Genomic DNA, 5,991 nt, shown 5'->3' with positions numbered 1-5,991 from the left:
CTACGCCTTGTCATCTGCAGCTATGATACGTGCCGTTGGCAGCACGTACCATCGATCGGTACGCACTGTTCTCCGTTAAAAATCGCGTACGCCGCTACAGGTGCAGTGTCTTGGTACTCCCCGAGGATGTGCAGTGTCTCGGGCAACCGGCGCCACGCTTGCCTCGCCAGACGCCAGGTGGCTCGCTTCTCGCCAGAAGTCTAGCAGGGTACCTAAAACGGCTAGACACACCTTTCAGTACTGAAAGATAGATAGACCGAGAACAGTGACACTAGAGCTCCACCGGAAATCGGTCTCGCTTCTTTGGGACCTTACCCTACCTTGTGTACGTGTTGGCCGCCGATTTGGCGATGCAGCAAATTGATTACGTAAGGGACTGCCGGCGGTGGCATCGTGTTCATTGGACCTGTCAGATCCATCGGCATGGGCATGGCTGTATGTGCCTCGGCTAGCTTGTCCAGTTCAGTTAACCAGAAGGCTTCAGTTCAAGTCGATGAATGGACGGAAAGATAGAGCTTGCGCAGTCCGATTCGTCCGAATTTTATGTATCTACTCCCTCCGTTCTGAAATGTAAGACGTTTAGGGATGTCACGTTCAAAATTCGTCACGCACAAATTTTTTCCGAGTTTCCCCTTTTACCCTCGCGTGCCGTGTCGCTCCACCGCCCTGCTCGCTCGCTTGGTTCCTAGCTTGCTTCCATGGCGCACCGCATTTCTCCGCCCGCGTCGCTGCCCCTCCATGGCGCCGCCCCTCCCTTCCTCTCGCTCCCCACCACCACCGTCCTCCCCACGAGTATCCCCTTCTTCGTGTCACCCCGGTAGACACGTCTTCGAGATCAAATGTCGCATTTTTATGCTCCGGCGCTCGATCTGCATGTGGTGCCGCTACACCTGCGTGCGCTGGCCCTCGATCTGCTCAAATACGGAGAGAATAGGGAGCAGCGGATTTGTAAGTGGCGCCGGAGTGGCAGGAAGACGGCGCCCTCCTCGTGGAGGAGGGCGACCGCTCCGTGGCCGCTGACCTTCGTCTCTGCGCGATGGCCGCTCTCTGAGAGCAATCGCCGCGTCGAGCGCCGAGGTGCCCGCGATTCCTCTCTGAGAGGCCATAGCGAGGTTTGATTTGTACGAGAACAACAGCGGCACTTGCGTGGCCGTCGCGGGGCCGCGGGGGCCGATTACTGCATCGTCGCCGCCGACACCCGCCTCTCCGTCCGATACAGCATCCTGTCCCGCGGCCACTCCAAGATCGTGCAGCTGTACGTGCTCTCGCTTCCCCTTACTCTCGCTCTCTGTTCCCTTCCCAGTTCCCATGGACTATTAGAGTAGAGTTTGTGTACAGTTCTTGTGACAGTTAGCTGCAATTGCAAATCTATACTCAGGTTCTGAAATTTCACGAGCGCTTCAAAAAGTTCTTGTAGCTCCTCTTGCGATGTGTTAATTTGGTGGTAAATTAGTCCAAAAAGTTTATCCTGAATAAGGCTCCTAGAACGCCAAGTTTACAAGGAATAGCTGTTAGAAAGTGTATCCATGTCTGAAAATAGAACTACTGTATAACATGTTGTCTTCTTGAATTTCATCTGTCAGGTTGACAAGCTATCATTCAGAGAACAAATGGCCTGCATTTTGAAAGCATTTTGACCATCTACACTACTTGTATTTTGAGTGGTTACAATCATCTGGTGCGGGTAGTGGCACCACAGGTTTAGGTAGCATGTCTACTAGGAGTATTATTTTTCAGATGAAAACTCTGACACTAACTTATTATGCAAGTGCTGCATACATGTTTTTCGAAACATTGGTAACACTTGGACTGTAGCCTACCTATTTTTTACATATAATTTCTTGTTCCTGCTGGCTCATAAATATTTTCTCTGTTTTTGATGTTTTAGAATGTTTTTGTTTATCTAGGCCCTGAGGAGTTATGATTACACTGATGTACAATTCAGGGTTGAGTAATTTACTCCTTCCTGTAATATTATTAGTCCTGTTACATGTATGATTCACTCATTACTTTTGTGTGCCTAAAGGCTGGCCCAGTAATTTGATTGACGTGAAGATTAAGGTTAGAAGAGATGGGAGATGGGGCTCAGGAACGAAGCTGGGGCAGGCCGCGATGGAGGCCAGAAGAGATGGGAGATGGGGGAAGGAAATGGCACAGGTCGAACATAGGTGGTGGGCAGCGACCGCGGATAGAAGAATGGGAAAAAGTGACCACTCTAAGAACGACATCAAATCACTTGGAGTAATTTGTTTCGCGTTATTGATGTCTGACCATTTTATGCCATGTCTTTGTTGTCACAGGTGCTTACAAGAGGGTGCTTGTTGGTGTAGAGCGTGGTAGAACTGTTCCAAATTGGCATTCTAGGAGATTGGGTGGTGGTCTTGGATCAAGCAGGATTGGTGTTGTAGATGCTGCCTAAAAGCATTCTTCTAGGTACATTCCTTGTGTATTTGAGTCTGGAACTGAACCCTGTGCCTCGACTGGCGATGGTGAAAATCTGGGTTGTTTCCTGAGATCTTCCTGTTTCTAGCCAGAATTCGAGAAGAAACCTATATTATTGCAATCTTCTACTCATGTTATTTACTCCCAGTATGTTTGAGGCCGTGTTTCTTCTTAGCAGCCGTTGGTACAGTTTGGACTCATGTTATTATTTACTCAATCACCAGCGGTGAGTTGAGGAAACTAGCTGACAGCGCTACCAACCACTATGGATTCGCCTGCTCAATTTGTAGTTTTCATCAAGCAAATAAATTGCTGGTATTCATCTAAATGTTGCAGGTGCTAGTGACCAATGCTGATCCTGCATGTAGCATAGAAATTGCTGTCAAGAATAGGCTTACTGCATTTTACGTCACTGTTGCTAGGAATAGAAATCTGACTTCCTCTTGAGTGTTCGCTGTGGTTACATTTGTTTTCATAATTTGCTCATGTTCCTAAGTGAACTTGTGTCCTTTTTGTCAGTGATACTATGTCATTGAAGAAAAACTTCATCCTATCTGTCTTTTATCACAGGTGCCTTGCCTGGGAGTAGCTGCCTTGCCAGAGTAGGTGCCTTGCCGGAGTAGCTGTCGTGCCGGAGTAGCTGGGGCGGAGGTGCTGGACAGGGCCGGAGGTGCTGGCTGGGGGCGGAGGTGCTGCATAGGGCGGAGGTGCTGGACGGAGCCGGAGGTGCTGCCTAGGGGCGGAGGTGCTGGACGGGGCCGGAGGTGCTGCACAGGGCGGAGGTGCTGGACGGAGCTGGAGGTACTGCAGGGGGCGGAGGTGCTGGCTGGGGGCGGAGGAGTCGCTGGGAACGGAACGCCATGGAAGACGATGATGCGGGGAAGGCGATCCAGATTGAGGAGGGTACAATTGTAAATTTACACGTTTTTCACCTGGTCGGAAAAAGTCCAAAACGTCTTACATTTTAGAACGGAGGGAGTACTATCTACTAGGGCACGGTCGGCATCATGAAAGGCACATGCCCAACACGACTGCACGAGGTGTCGAGCTTCACAGGCCCTCACTGTGACTGGTCGCCGTCACGAGCTCACAGAGTGAGTAGGTTTCCGTCCGCTATCTGAAACGTGCCCATCGCCGGCGATTGTTTCCTTGGCTTTCGATCGACGCCTTAATTATTTGTCTTCTTCTGTGTCGTGATCGCCTTGCGGCCCGGCCGGCGGTTAAACTAGGACGACTTGCTTCCGGCTCTTGTTTATGTGCGAGCTAGTAATTATTACGGTGATGCTCATCATTACATAAAGGAAAACGAAATTTTTTGTGGCCAGCACCTTGGCGTGTGTCGTGTGGCGTCGCAAAGTTTTCAACTCGTTGTCGCTTGCACAGTTCGTTACCTGTCCATGGATAAAAACCGCAGAAAACGACCATTGTTTGCGACTTTAGTGACTGAAACCAGAGTTTTCCTGAACTACACATGGGCAAGCTAGAGAGGTGAGTGGGCACCAATCAAATCTCGAAGAGATTGGTAATAATGGAATAAACAATGATCTAGCTAGAGTAGACTTATTTTTTCGGTTTTGTTAGCGGTGTGCATAGTGGTGGCCGGTGCTAACTGAAGCAAACATGCGAGTAGTAGGGACATATAGGAAAGTTATTTTAAGACCCAGGAAAACGAAGGAAATTATGAATGCTCCATTAAACCTGCACTATTGTGTCCTGCCGATCTTAAGCGCGGATCTTTCAACTTTCACATCATCTTAGGATACACTTCCTCCGTTTTTTTTTAAAATTTACTCTAACTTAGTATAACTTGTACTCCTAAATTAGAGTCAGTTACGGTGTAGGCCTAACTCCGAAGAGACCCGGGGGGCCGGAATCATTTGGCTCGCCGGAACATCTTGGGTGCAGGAAAACACACACGCGAGATAGGGACGCTAGGAAGAATATGATGTGGATAAGCCTTATATATACGTATATGGAAAGAAAGTGGTTGCAATGGAGACGGGTAGGGAGATGGATGAGGCTAGATTCTAGATGCGCGCAGACAAAATCATAGCCTCGGTAGAATATATACCCGTGGTTAGTGTGAGTGGCAACGTGTTTCAACCGGTCGCCGTGTTGACAAATCGACCCATATTTCGCCTTCTGGAATGGCAGCTCTGGCATCGGCTTTTTTTTGTTCTCCCTTCTGGAACAACCACGCCGCCGATGCGCTCCCCTCGTTTCCGACGGCGCGCATGGCCGCTTGACCCGACGAGGACGCGCGCGCTCGGCCAGTAACCACATGCGAGTCTTTTGAACCATCAGCGTTGCGACGGTTGACCCGTAGATCTTTTTCAAACTCGCGGGAATCGGCAGCGCATGCATGCAATCATGCAATGTAACCGCGTTGCGCCGGAATCATGGCTGGAAAGGAAGGCGGCCGTGTCGCCGTGTCCTCGTGTGTAGCGGGACCTCGCCGCCGGTTACCTTGTCCGGACAGACATGAGGACTGTTAGGGCAATATGCTTGTTGTATTACCGAAGGACAAAGACCACAATATATAGTACATGTGCATGTGCACATATATAGAAAGTCCCCTAACATATGGGGAAACTACAATATACATATATATACATCTAACACCCCCCCTCAAACTCATGGTGGATCCACAACACTGAGTTTGGAGAGTAAGAAATCATGCTGCGCTCGAGTCTGTGCCTTCGTAAAGAAATCCGCCAACTGAAAATCTGAAGGCACATAATGAACCGCAACAACATCATTCTGTACCTGTGCACGTGTGTAAAAAGCATCAACACCGATATGCTTGGTCAGCTCATGCTTGACCGGATCACATGCAATACTGATAGCACCTGTACTGTCAGACAAAAGTGGAGTGGGTGTCGTAACAGAGACCCCAAAATCTGCAAGCAACCACCGTAACCAAGTCACCTCAGCAATCAACAAAGTCATAGCCCGCAACTCAGCCTCAACACTCGGGAAACTGCGACCTGTTTTTTCGTCTTCCAAGCAACAAGCGAACCACCAAGAAACACACAGTAAGCAGAAAGCGAACGACGATCCATAGGATCACTCGCCCACGTAGCATCCGAATAGCACTGGAGCTGGAGAGAGCTGGAACGAGGAAAGAAAAGGCGACGAGTGATCGTGCCACGAAGATAACGAAGAACACGGAGGAGATGACTATAGTGAACAGTGGTAGGTGTAGGATAACGTTGCATAGAAAACAAAAATTTTCCTACCGCGAACACGCAATCCAAGCCAAGATGCAATCTAGAAGACGGTAGCAACGAGGGGGTATCGAGTCTCACACTTGAAGAGATTCCAAAGCCTACAAGATGAGGCTCTTGTTGCTGCGGTAGACGATCACTTGCCGCTTGCAAAAGCGCGTAGAAGATCTTGATCACGATCGGTTCCGGCGCCACGAACGGGCAGCACCTCCGTACTCGGTCACACGTTCGGTTGTTGATGAAGACGACGTCCACCTCCCCGTTCCAGCGGGCAGCGGAAGTAGTAGCTCCTCTTGAATCCGACAGCACGACGGCGTGGTGT

The 5,991-nt window shown here is 49.7% G+C and overlaps 1 long non-coding RNA gene across 1 annotated transcript; it reads left to right on the top strand.

Moving 5' to 3' along the window:
• Positions 1 to 644: 644 nt before the first annotated feature.
• Positions 645 to 3,399, top strand: LOC127344371 (uncharacterized). The gene is made up of 5 exons (XR_011756085.1): positions 645 to 1,255; positions 2,027 to 2,206; positions 2,301 to 2,433; positions 3,013 to 3,131; positions 3,281 to 3,399. It is a non-coding gene; the product is annotated as an uncharacterized lncRNA (long non-coding RNA).
• Positions 3,400 to 5,991: the final 2,592 nt, after the last annotated feature.

Source organism: Lolium perenne, chromosome 3 (genome assembly GCF_019359855.2).
Source record: "Lolium perenne isolate Kyuss_39 chromosome 3, Kyuss_2.0, whole genome shotgun sequence".
Taxonomy (NCBI): Eukaryota; Viridiplantae; Streptophyta; class Magnoliopsida; order Poales; family Poaceae; genus Lolium; species Lolium perenne.
The sequence above is the reverse complement of the archived record's forward strand: the minus strand, read 5'-3'. Positions and strand labels throughout refer to the sequence as shown.